At 48.3% G+C, this 10682-nt stretch overlaps 1 pseudogene; it reads right to left on the reverse strand.

Annotated features, from left to right (window-relative positions):
- Positions 1-5153: 5153 nt before the first annotated feature.
- Positions 5154-5271, reverse strand: LOC119471654 (annotated as a pseudogene).
- Positions 5272-10682: the final 5411 nt, after the last annotated feature.

Consider the following 10682-nt stretch of genomic DNA (forward strand, 5'->3'; position numbering starts at 1 on the left):
CTAGTGCAGTGTGAGTGTTGGCAGAGAGGGGTCCAGACTGGAGGAGTCCTCATTGGAGAAGTGGGGCTCCAAATGGCCTACCAAGGTGGCCCTCATGGTAGCTGACAGCAAGCACTTCTGATGAAACCACCAGCCCGAAAACAGCGCGCAGGTCAGCCAGGGAGGTGCCTGGTGGGGTGTTTCTCTTGGTGTTCTCAGAGATTTGTACTCCTCTTGCGTAAGCTGCAGATTAGGAAAGCATTAGGTAACGACAGGGTGGCCGGAGCGTATTACACACCAGCCTGGCTTGGGGCCACGGAATGTGGCCTGCGGGGCTGGCCTTGCCTAGCAAGTCAAATATAGCTTGATCCAGGACAGAGATGGCTTCTTCTCTCCCTGCTGCAGCCAGAGTGAGATTCCGCAGGTGGCTGGTGCCAGGAAAACAGGGCCTCCGGAGCCTCCTTGGTGTCTCACAGCTTCCGGAGGTAGAAGTGGGGAGGGACGCCGGGAGTCCTTGGGTGCCACATAATTCTTTCCACTTTAAGGAGGCAGACTACAGAGACTTTGCCCAGGGGAAAGTTAGCAACAAATAACAGTTCACACTAACTTCCTGCCTCCAGTTGCCATGTGGCCAGACCTCCACTAAGGACCAGTTAGATGTTGACCTCCACCACCCCAAACCAGGGACCAAGGAGGCTGCTCCTTTCATGCAGTACTATCATGGCTCAGATATTTGTCCAGCATCTACTTATTTTATTTTATTTTATTTTTGAGACAGAGTTTCCCTCTTGTTTCCCAGGCTGGAATGTAGTGATGCAATCTTGGCTCACCGCAACCTCCACCTCCTGGGTTCAAGTGATTCTCCTGTCTCAGCCTCCTGAGTAGCTGGGATTACAGGCACCCACCACCACGCCTGGCTAGTTTTGTATTTTTCACTAGAGATGGGGTTTCTCCATGCTGGCCAGGCTGATCTCAAACTCCTGACCTCAGGTGATCTGCCTGCCTTAGCCTCCCAAAGTGCTGGGATTACTTTGGGAGCCAAAGGAATTACTTTGTGAGCCACCCCGCCTGGTCTTATTTTATTTTTTTTGAGACACAGTCCCACTCTGTCACCCATGCTGGAGTGCAGTGGCATGATCTCTGCTCACGACAACCTCTGCCACCCTGGTTCAAGTGATTCTCATGCCTCGGACTCCTGAGTGGTTGGGACCAGAGGCGTGTGCCACGATGCCTGGCTAATTCTTTCATATTTTTAGTAGAGATGGGGTTTTGCCATGTTGTTGTTGTTCACCATGAGACTAGGCTGGTCTCAAACTCCTGACCTCAAGTGATCCACCAGCCTCAGCCTCCCAAAGTGCTGGGATTAAAGGTGTGAGCCCCCGCTTCCGGCCAAGCAGCTACTAAAGAGCTCACACATTTTCTCATTCGCAGGACTTAGGCTTAATCCCTGCTTTCTACATGCCTGCACTCAGTGGAAGATGTGAATTCAATAAGTATTGGAGGTAGAAAGAATCTGACCTTCACTGAGGGCCTCTGCCGTGTCAGACACTGGCCGCAGTCTTCAGATATTTGTCAGATTTATTCTCACAGCAACTCTGTGAGAGTGGAATGGGCATCCTCATTCCTCGTGTGGAAATTGGAACTCAGAGAGGTTAAGTAACTTGCCCATAGTTGCACAGCTAGTAAGTGTTGCAGCCAAGATGTGAACTCAAGACTGTCAGTCTCCAGAGCCTGTGAAATTTTACTAACCACATTGTGATACAATGTGCCAAGAGCTCTGCTGGGGGCTGTGGGAGGCTGTGCTGGGGGCGGCAACAGAGGGGGATGAGGGACAGTGTCTAACTGCAGGCCCTTGCTGTCTGATGAAGGGCAAACAGAAGCAGCCATGACACTGAGATCATGGGAACAGCCTGAGCAGAAGCTTGCTGGTGGGAATGGTAATAACAGTAGCCTGGCTATTGCCGTGCACGCAGCCTTGTTGTGCTTTGCGTACATTAACTCATTTAACCCTTCGATAGCCCTAGGGTGTACTTTTGTTGTTGTTGTTGTAGTTGTTGAGACGGCGTCTCGCTCTGTGGCCCAGGCTGGAGTGCAGTGGTGTGATCTCGACTCACTGTAACCTCCACTTCCCGGATTCAGGAGATTCTCCTGCCTTAGCCTCCCAAGTAGCTGGGATTACAGGTGCCTACCACCACACCTGGCTATTTTTTTTTTTTTTTTTTTTTTGTATTTTTAGTAGAGAGAGGGTTTCACCATGTTGGCCAGGCTGGTCTCAAACTTCTGACCTCAGGTAATCCACCCACCTCGGCCTTCCAAAGTGCCGAGATTACAGGAATGGGCCACTTCGCCCGGCCAGATGTAGATACTTTTATGATCTTTATTCTACTGAGGCCTAGAAATGGAGGCCCAGAGAGGTTAAATAACTTGCCCATGGTCATCGAGCTGGTAAGTGTTAGAGCCAGGTGTTACACTCAGGCTCTGGAGGAGGAAGCAGAGTTAGCAGGAGCTTCGTGTTTGTGGGGGCAGCACAGTGGACTGTCAGATTAAAAAGTAGGTTGGGGCCAGGCACAGTGGCTCACGCCTATAATCCCAACACTCTGGGACGCCGAAGTGGGTGGGTCACCTGACAGGAGTTCAAGACCAGCCTGACCAACATGGTGAAACCCCATCTCTACTAAAAATACCAATTAGTCGGGCATGGTGGCAGGTGCCTGTAATCCCAGGTACTTGAAAAGCTGAGGCAGGAGAATCGCTGGAATCCAGGAGGTGGAGGTTGCGGTGAGCCAAGATGGCGCCAGTGCAGTCCAGCCTGGACGACAGAGTGAAACTCCATCTGAAAAGAAACGGTAGGCTGGGGAGGGCTGAAAGAGAGTTTGCATGTCAGGCTGAGGGGTCAGGCCTGGCCCTTGTCCTGTGGCCTTTGTGAGCACCGGGAGGTTTTGGAGTAAGGGCGTGATGTTAGCAGACCTGTGAGGCCTGTGTTTATGCAGATGATTCTGGTAGGGCTGGGGACGCAGGCGGAGAGGCAAGATTGTAGCCGAGGGAAGGGATGGAAGGCCGATGTCCTGACCCCAGAGGGCACTGGTGGTGGCAGCCTGCACCAGGGCTGGGCAGTGGGAGAGAAGACTTAGTCCCAGGCTCTGGCCTGGCATGCAGTGGGTGCTGTCGGTGCTCCAAATCACAAAGAAGGGCAGTTCCGCATTAAAGGCTGCGGTGTGGGGGGGGGGTCCACTGCAAATGGTGCTGGAATCCTGAAGATCAGAACTCTTTGGTCTGGGCCTGGCTGAAGGCAGCTCCAGGGCAGAGGACAAAGCTGGGCCCTGCCGGGGGGTCAGGGCAGAAGGAGGAAGCCAAGCAAGAGGCCTGTGTTGAAGAGGGAAGAGCTTGGCCAGAGGCTGGGAGGCTGAATCTGCAAGGGGCTCATGCGTGTGAGGTCTTCTCTGGGATTTTTCTGGGAAAGGATGATAGCAGGGATGCTACTGCTCCCCTGGATTGAAAAGGACATTTGGCAAAAAAGTTAAGGCCTGCTGTTTCCAGAAGAGAGGACATACCTCCCTGGAGCACAGCCTGCTTTAGATAGCTTCAAACGCCACTCCGGCCTCTCAGGTGTCTATCTTCAGCCCAAATCTTATTCCCCAACGTCAGGCCTGTAAATCCAATACTACCTGGGTGCGTATCATCTCCACCTGGATGACAGCTATCTCAGCTCAGACTCAAAGAACCAAAGCTGAAAGCATCCTCATCAAACTGAACGCTTCTCGGGTTACCAGCTGTCCTAGCTTGATGAGACACAGCCATTAGCCCAGTTGATTGCTCAACACAAAAACCTGGGAGTAATTTTACATTCTTTTCCCATTATTTCTCACTTGCAGCATTCATTAAGCCCTGTTTCTCCTAGTTACCTCTGATGTTGACCATTCAACAAATATTTATTGGTCCCTCAACAAATATTTGTGAGACCCCACCATGTGCTAGATACTGAGCATGTAGCAGTGAATAAAACCAGCAAAGATCCCTGTCCTAGGCTGCTGATACTCTAGTGGCATGATGGAAGCCACTGATCTGTTCAATGAAACTTTGTCATGGTAAGCCACTGGGAATTAGAGGCTGTTTGTTACTGCAGCATAACCTAGCCCATTCTGACTAATACACCAGTAAGCAGTGCACCACAGCAGTGTGGAAAGAGCTGAAAAACGAATGCATAGTGTTCTGTGGGAACAAAAATGAGAGGCGAGAGAACAGAGATGAATCCCATAGGAGAGGTCTCTAAATGGTTTCTGCTTTTCATCTGCATCCCCCACACCTTTCCCTGGCTCAGGCTTTCCTTAAGTCTTGCCTGGGCTTTATCAATATTCTTGTCATTGCACTTCTCCTTATGAGCTATTCTCTACCTTCTAAAATGCAAATCTGATTGTGTTGCTCCCTTGCTAGATCTGATAATGATACCCCGTTGCCCATAAGAAGAAAGTTAGGCTCTTTAGCTTGGCGTACTGTGTTCCTCATGATGTGATCTCTGTAAACTTCCCAAATACTGGGCCTAACTTTGATAACTCGGGATACCTTGACCATCTGTTCGTTCTTTTCTCCATGCCTTTGTACGCCCTGTTCCCTCTACATCGAATATATTCTCCTTTTCCTCCTGGAAAATTCCTACTTGTGCGCCAAGTCTCTGATCAAACGTCCTCTCCATCTTGAAGCCTTCCCTGATATCTCCAGGCAGAGTTCAGGCCCTCCTCCTCCATGTGCCTGAAGATTCCTGCTCATCTTTATTTCCCAATGCTTTGCACACTGAAATTGCTGCTAGCCTGAGAGTACTTGGAGAGCAGGGACTGGACTCTGTGGCTGACACCTAGAGTGGGAGTATCTGATATGTAATAGGTGTTTCGATCATGTTTGTTGAATGAATGAATGAGTGATTCAATGACAAAGAACGCTATATTCTAGCCACTGAGCAGGATTAGGGCTGGGGAGGGGAGATATTCCACACTCAGCTGGTGGGGTGACCGTGGGTGAAGTTAATACAGAGATGGAGGCAGACGTGGTGAGAAGCCATGGCGTATTAGAGAAAGAACACTGCACTCAGATTCTCAAGTTATGGCTCTTTCTCTTCCCAGCTGCATAAGTAACTTTCCTTGGTCCTTTTATTTTTCTTTCTTTCTTTTTTTTTTTTTTAAAGCCTACAGCACCTGGTATTCCCAAGTGGTCTCCCATCTAAGTACTAACCAGGCCCGACCCTACTTAGCTTCTGAGATCAGAAGAGATTGGCGCGTTCAGGGTGGTATGGCTGCAGACTCCTTGGTCTTTTTAAAAAAAATTCTGGTAAAAAATATGCAAGATGTAAAATTTGCCATCTTAACCTTTTTTTTTTTTTTTTTTTTTTTTTTTTTTTTTGAGATGGAGTCACTGCAACCTCTGCCTCCTGGGTTCAAGCGATTCTCCTGCCTCATTCTTCCAAGTTGCTGCCGTTACAGCTGACTGCCACTATGCCAGGCTAATTTTTGTATTTTTAGTAGAGACGGGGAGAACCAGCCTCAATGACCTGGGCTGTAGCGAGTCTTCCGTCTCAGCCTCCCGAGTAGTGGGGACGACAGGCATATGCCACCATGCCGTGCTGATTAATTTTCTTTTTTTAGAGATGGGGTCTCACTCTCTTGCCCAGGCTGGTCTCAAGTCTCCTGCCTCAGCCTCTCAAAGTGCTGGGATTACAGGTCTGAGCCACTGCACCCAGCCTGTTACTAACAATTTGGAGAATGCTCTGCAGTACTTCATTTAGGAAAAAAAAACACTAAAATCTGATTTTTTTTTTTGAGACAAGAGTCCCGCTCTGTCGCCCAGGCTGGAGTGCAATGGTGTCGTCTTGGCTCACTGCAACCTCCAACTCCCGGGTTTCAGCAATTCTCTTGCCTCAGCCTCCTGAGTAGCTGGGATTACAGGCGACCACCACAGTGCCTGGCTAATTTTTTTGTATTTTTAGTAGAGTTGGGGTTTCTCCATGTTGACCAGGCTGGTCTCAAACTCCTGACCTCAGGTGATCTGTTGCCTCAGCCTCCCAAAGTGCTGGATTACAGGCGTGAACCACCACGCCCTGGCCCAAAATCTGACTTTTTAGAACAGATTTTCATTTATAAAAATTTCAAAGACAGCACAGAGGGTTCCCATGTATTCTGCAGCTAGTTTCTCTCATTATTAACATCTTAGGTTAGGATGGCACATTTGCTCCAATTGATGAATTAATACTGATGCACTATCATTAACTAAAGTCCATAGCTTATTTAGATTTTCTTAGCTTTTATCTGTGGTCCTCTTTCTGTTCCAGATTCCATCTAGACTCCCATATTACATTTAGTCACCGTGCCCCTTAGGGTCCTCTGGGCTGTGACAGTTTCTCAGACTTTTTTGTCTTGAGTGACCTTGGCAATTTGGAAGAATGCTTTGCTGAAATATTCTCTATAATGTCTCTCAAGTGGGATTTGTCTGATGTCGTTCTCTTGATTAGACTGGAGTCAGGGGTTTTTCAGTATGGGGGGAGAAGTCCCAGAGGTCAAGAGCTGCACCTATTTTTCAGATGTAAATGCAGCTTATTAGTTTAGATGAAAATGTGCTGTGTTTGACGTAGTATGCTTGCGAAATTGCCATGCTGATAAGGGATAAGAGGACTTAATGCCCAAATGGAAAACAAAATGAAGCAAAATTACACACATCCCCCACTTACCCCAAGTCCCAAATGTTTTCCACCCCCGACTTCATTTTCCCACCCACAAAGCAACAGTACTGCAATTTCTGGATATTGGTAGCTCTTTCTAAACGGAATTGAACTGACTTAGAACTAGGAAGCAGTTGCATGTTCAACCCTATCTGCTTCTGTGCTTTTATCCCAAACAAATACATATATATATTTTTTGACAGAGTTTCACTTTTATTGCCTAGGATGGAGCGCAATGGCGCGATCTCGGCTCACAGCAACCTCCACCTCCCAGGTTCAAGTGATTCTCCTGCCTCAGCCTCCAGAGTAGCTGGGATTACAGGTGCTCGCCACCACACCCAGCTAATTTTTTGTATTTTTAGTAGAGACGGGGTTTCACCATGTTGGCCAGGCTGGTCTTAAACTCCTGACCTCATGATCCACCTGCCTTGGCCTCCCAAAGTGCTGGGACTACAGGCGTGAGCCACTACGCCAGGCCCAAACCAATCTTTTTAGAATCAGAAGGGAGGGAACTGATTCTGTTCTCAAGGATCTACCCAACTAGTGAGCCCCTTCCTCTGTCACTTTTTCCCTCATACATTTAGTCCCTGCTGTGTTCTAAGAGCCATCCTTGAGCTGAAAAGTTGATTGAAACAGGGCTCTTGCCTGGGGTTTAGAAGGAGAGACACCCGATGTCTGAGCACAGCCTCACGTCATAGGCATTGGAGAGGTGGATATGTACTTGGGATTGTATGGCCCAATGGAGGGAAGGTTCTTCTTTTGGGTCTGCATGAAGCTCGCCAGTCAAATGGAATTGGGCAGGAAAGGATGCCAGTCAAACGAGCAGATTAATGAGCAGGGTAGGTCCCACCCGATGGGGGACAGTAGAAGCAGGATTTAACTTGGTCCATCCTGTCTCAGATACCCCTGACCTTTGGGTGAATGAGAGGTGACTATTCTCTTCCAAGGTCTGCCTGTGTGATGGCAACTGGTTCACTTTGTACCCAGACTCGTGTGAGGGAAGGAAGCCAGCTTATCCAGAGGCTGTGCTGCGGTGTACCAAGCCCTAATCCTTAAATCGCTGGCTCTCTTCCGCATAGCACATGTCAAACCCATTCCCAGGAGTGGGCGGGACACCACTTTGCAAAGTGCTCTGAATCTTGAGCCAGAGGTTTGGGTTTGATTGAATATTAATGAAAATTGCCTCTGTTGGGGCATAAACAAAACTCCTGCTGCAGGACTTTATGTGCATCGCCTCATCTGGCCTTCCAAAGAGTATACGATCATCATGGCACTAATAAGAGTTACTATTCATTTATTTATTATTATTATCTGAGACGGAGTTTCACTCTTGTTACCCAGGCTAGAATGCAATGATGTAATCTTGGCTCACTGCAGCCTCTGCCTCCTGGGTTCCAGCGATTCTCCTGTCTCAGCCTCCACCACACCCTGCTAATTTTTGTATTTTTAGTAGAAATGGAGTTTCGTCATCTTGCCCAGGCTAGTCTCAAATTCCTGACCTCAAGTGATCCACCTACCTCAGCCTCCCAAAAGTNAGGTTTCACAATGTTAGCCAGGCTGGTCTTGAACTGCTGACCTCAGGTGATCTGCCTGCCTCAGCCTCCCAAAGTGCTGGGATTACAGGTGTGAGCCACTGCACCCCCTCCTTGTTGTTATTATTTTTGAGACAGAGTCTTGCTCTTTCGGACAGGATGGAGTGCAGTGGTGTGATCTCAGCCTACTGTAACCTCCACCTCCCAGGTTCAAGTGCTTCTCATGCCTCAGCCTCCCGAGTAGCTGGGATTACAGGTGCATGCCACCATGCCCAGCTAATTTTTGTATTTTTAGTAGAGATGGGGTTTGCCATGCTGGCCAGGCTGATCTCAAACTCCTGACCTCAGGTGATCTACCCACCTCAGCCTCCCAAAGTACTGGGATTACAGGCATAAGCCACCACGCCTGACCAGAGTTACTAGTTATTGAGCATTTATTATGTGCCAGGGTTGTTTAAAGAGCCTGACATGGATTACCTCACTTAATTTCACAATAGCCCTGGAAGTGCAAAAATCTTAAGCACAGAGGCTCATCGGTTTTTACTTGTGTGTCCCCAGGCACACACCACCTGGATTAAGCTATAGACCTTTTCCCCAAGCCTTCCTCTTAGGCTCTCCCGGTCATTACCACCGCCCTCCCCTCAAGAAGGTAACCACTATTTTGACTTCCAGCATTGCTGATGAGTTTGGCTCACTTTCAAAATTAATAACTTATTTTAAAAATTAAGGTGAAATTCACATTATTTACAAAATTAACCATTTTAAAGAAAATAATCCAGTGACATTTAACACATTCACAATATTGTGCAACCACCATCTGTATCTCTAAAACATTTTTATCACCCTAAAAGGAAGCCCCATTCCTGTTAAATAGTTGGCCTGTTTTTCATTTTTTTTTTTTTCTGCAGCAAAGTCTTGCTCTTGTACCCCAGGCTGGAGTACAATGGTGCGATCTCCACTCACCGCAACCTCTACCTCCTGGGTTCAAGCTATTCTCCTGCCTTAGACTCCCGAGTAGCTGGGATTACAGGCGCCCACCACTACACCTGGCTAATTTTTGTATTTTTAGTAGAGACAATTTTCACCATGTTGGCCAGGCTGGTCTTGAACTCCTGACCTCAGGTGATCTGCCTGCCTTGGCCTCGCGATGTGCTGGGATTACAGGCATGAGCCACCTTGCTTGGCTCAGTTGGCCTGTTTTTGAACATCACATAAATGAATCATGCAGGGTGTGCCTTTTTTGGGTCCAACTTCTTTTTCTCAACATATGTCTGTGAGAGTAACGCATGTTGTGTGTGTGGTGGGTACAGATATCCTCATTTTATAGATGAGTAAACCAGGGCACAGAGCGGTTAAGTAACCGTCCCATGTTCACTCAGCTGGGAAGGGGTGGAGCTAGGATCCCTGGTGGGGTGGCCCTGGAGCCTTGTTCCAGAAGAGAGTGCCATATTGCAGAGGAGGAAACAAGCTCAGAGAAGGTAGCAAGCTGAGGGGAGCCAGGAAGGACTTCAATGCAGATTCTTCTGACTGCAAGACCAAGCTGTTGACTGCTAGCCTGTTTTCCCCTTGACTAGCCGTGTGTTTTAGAGCCTGTTTCTGGGCCTCAGTTTCCCAGTCTCAGTAAAGCCTCCTGAATTTTCCTTGCTGGGGTGGTGGAAGGCTTGGTTGAGCGCCTGTGTGAACCTCACGGTGCCATATTCACAGTCATGAGCATGTAATTGATTCTGTGATGTGGTTCACGCAGGGGTGGGGTGGGACCCTGAAGAAAGCTGGCACCATGTCAAGCGGCCAATGGGAGCCCAGCCCTTCCTGTTCTCTCTGAGTATTTGCAGCTCTTTAATATTTCCTGTGCTCAGCCCCATCCAGAGTTCACCATGTCAAACACCTCAAATCCAGGGTCTCTGTGTTTGAGGAAGTTTGCATTCTAAGATATTCCTTCCCAGCCTGGTACCCTAGAATATCATCCTTCCATAGGCCGCCTCTGTCCTCATTCATGAAATTTGTCAACTGTTGGTCCAGCAGTCTGATTAGGAGGAAAAGAAGAAAGTCATGTGAGGCTGGGTGAGGTGGCTTATGCCTGTAATCCAAGCACTTTGGGAGGCCAAGGCGGGCAGATCACTTGAGGTCAGGAGTTCGAGACCACCCTGTCCAACATGGTGAAATCCTGTCTCTACTAAAAATACAAAAATTAGTCGAGTGTGGTGATTGATACCTGTAATCCCAGCTACTCGGGGGGCTGAGGCAGGAGAATCGCTTGAACCTGGTGGGTGGAGGTTGTAGTGAGCTGAGATTGCACCATTGCACTCTAGCCTGGGTGACAGAGCAAGACTCCAGTGTCAAAAAAAAAATAAAGAAAAAAAAGTCAAGTGACCAGAGATGAGAGAAGTGTGCTTTCCAACGGGCTGGTGCTTTGTGGAAATATGTCTCTGTTACTTATCGAGTGCCAGAAAGCTAGCATTTGTCATCTA

Source organism: Cebus imitator, unplaced genomic scaffold (assembly GCF_001604975.1).
Source record: "Cebus imitator isolate Cc_AM_T3 unplaced genomic scaffold, Cebus_imitator-1.0 Scaffold68, whole genome shotgun sequence".
NCBI classification, from domain to species: domain Eukaryota; kingdom Metazoa; phylum Chordata; class Mammalia; order Primates; family Cebidae; genus Cebus; species Cebus imitator.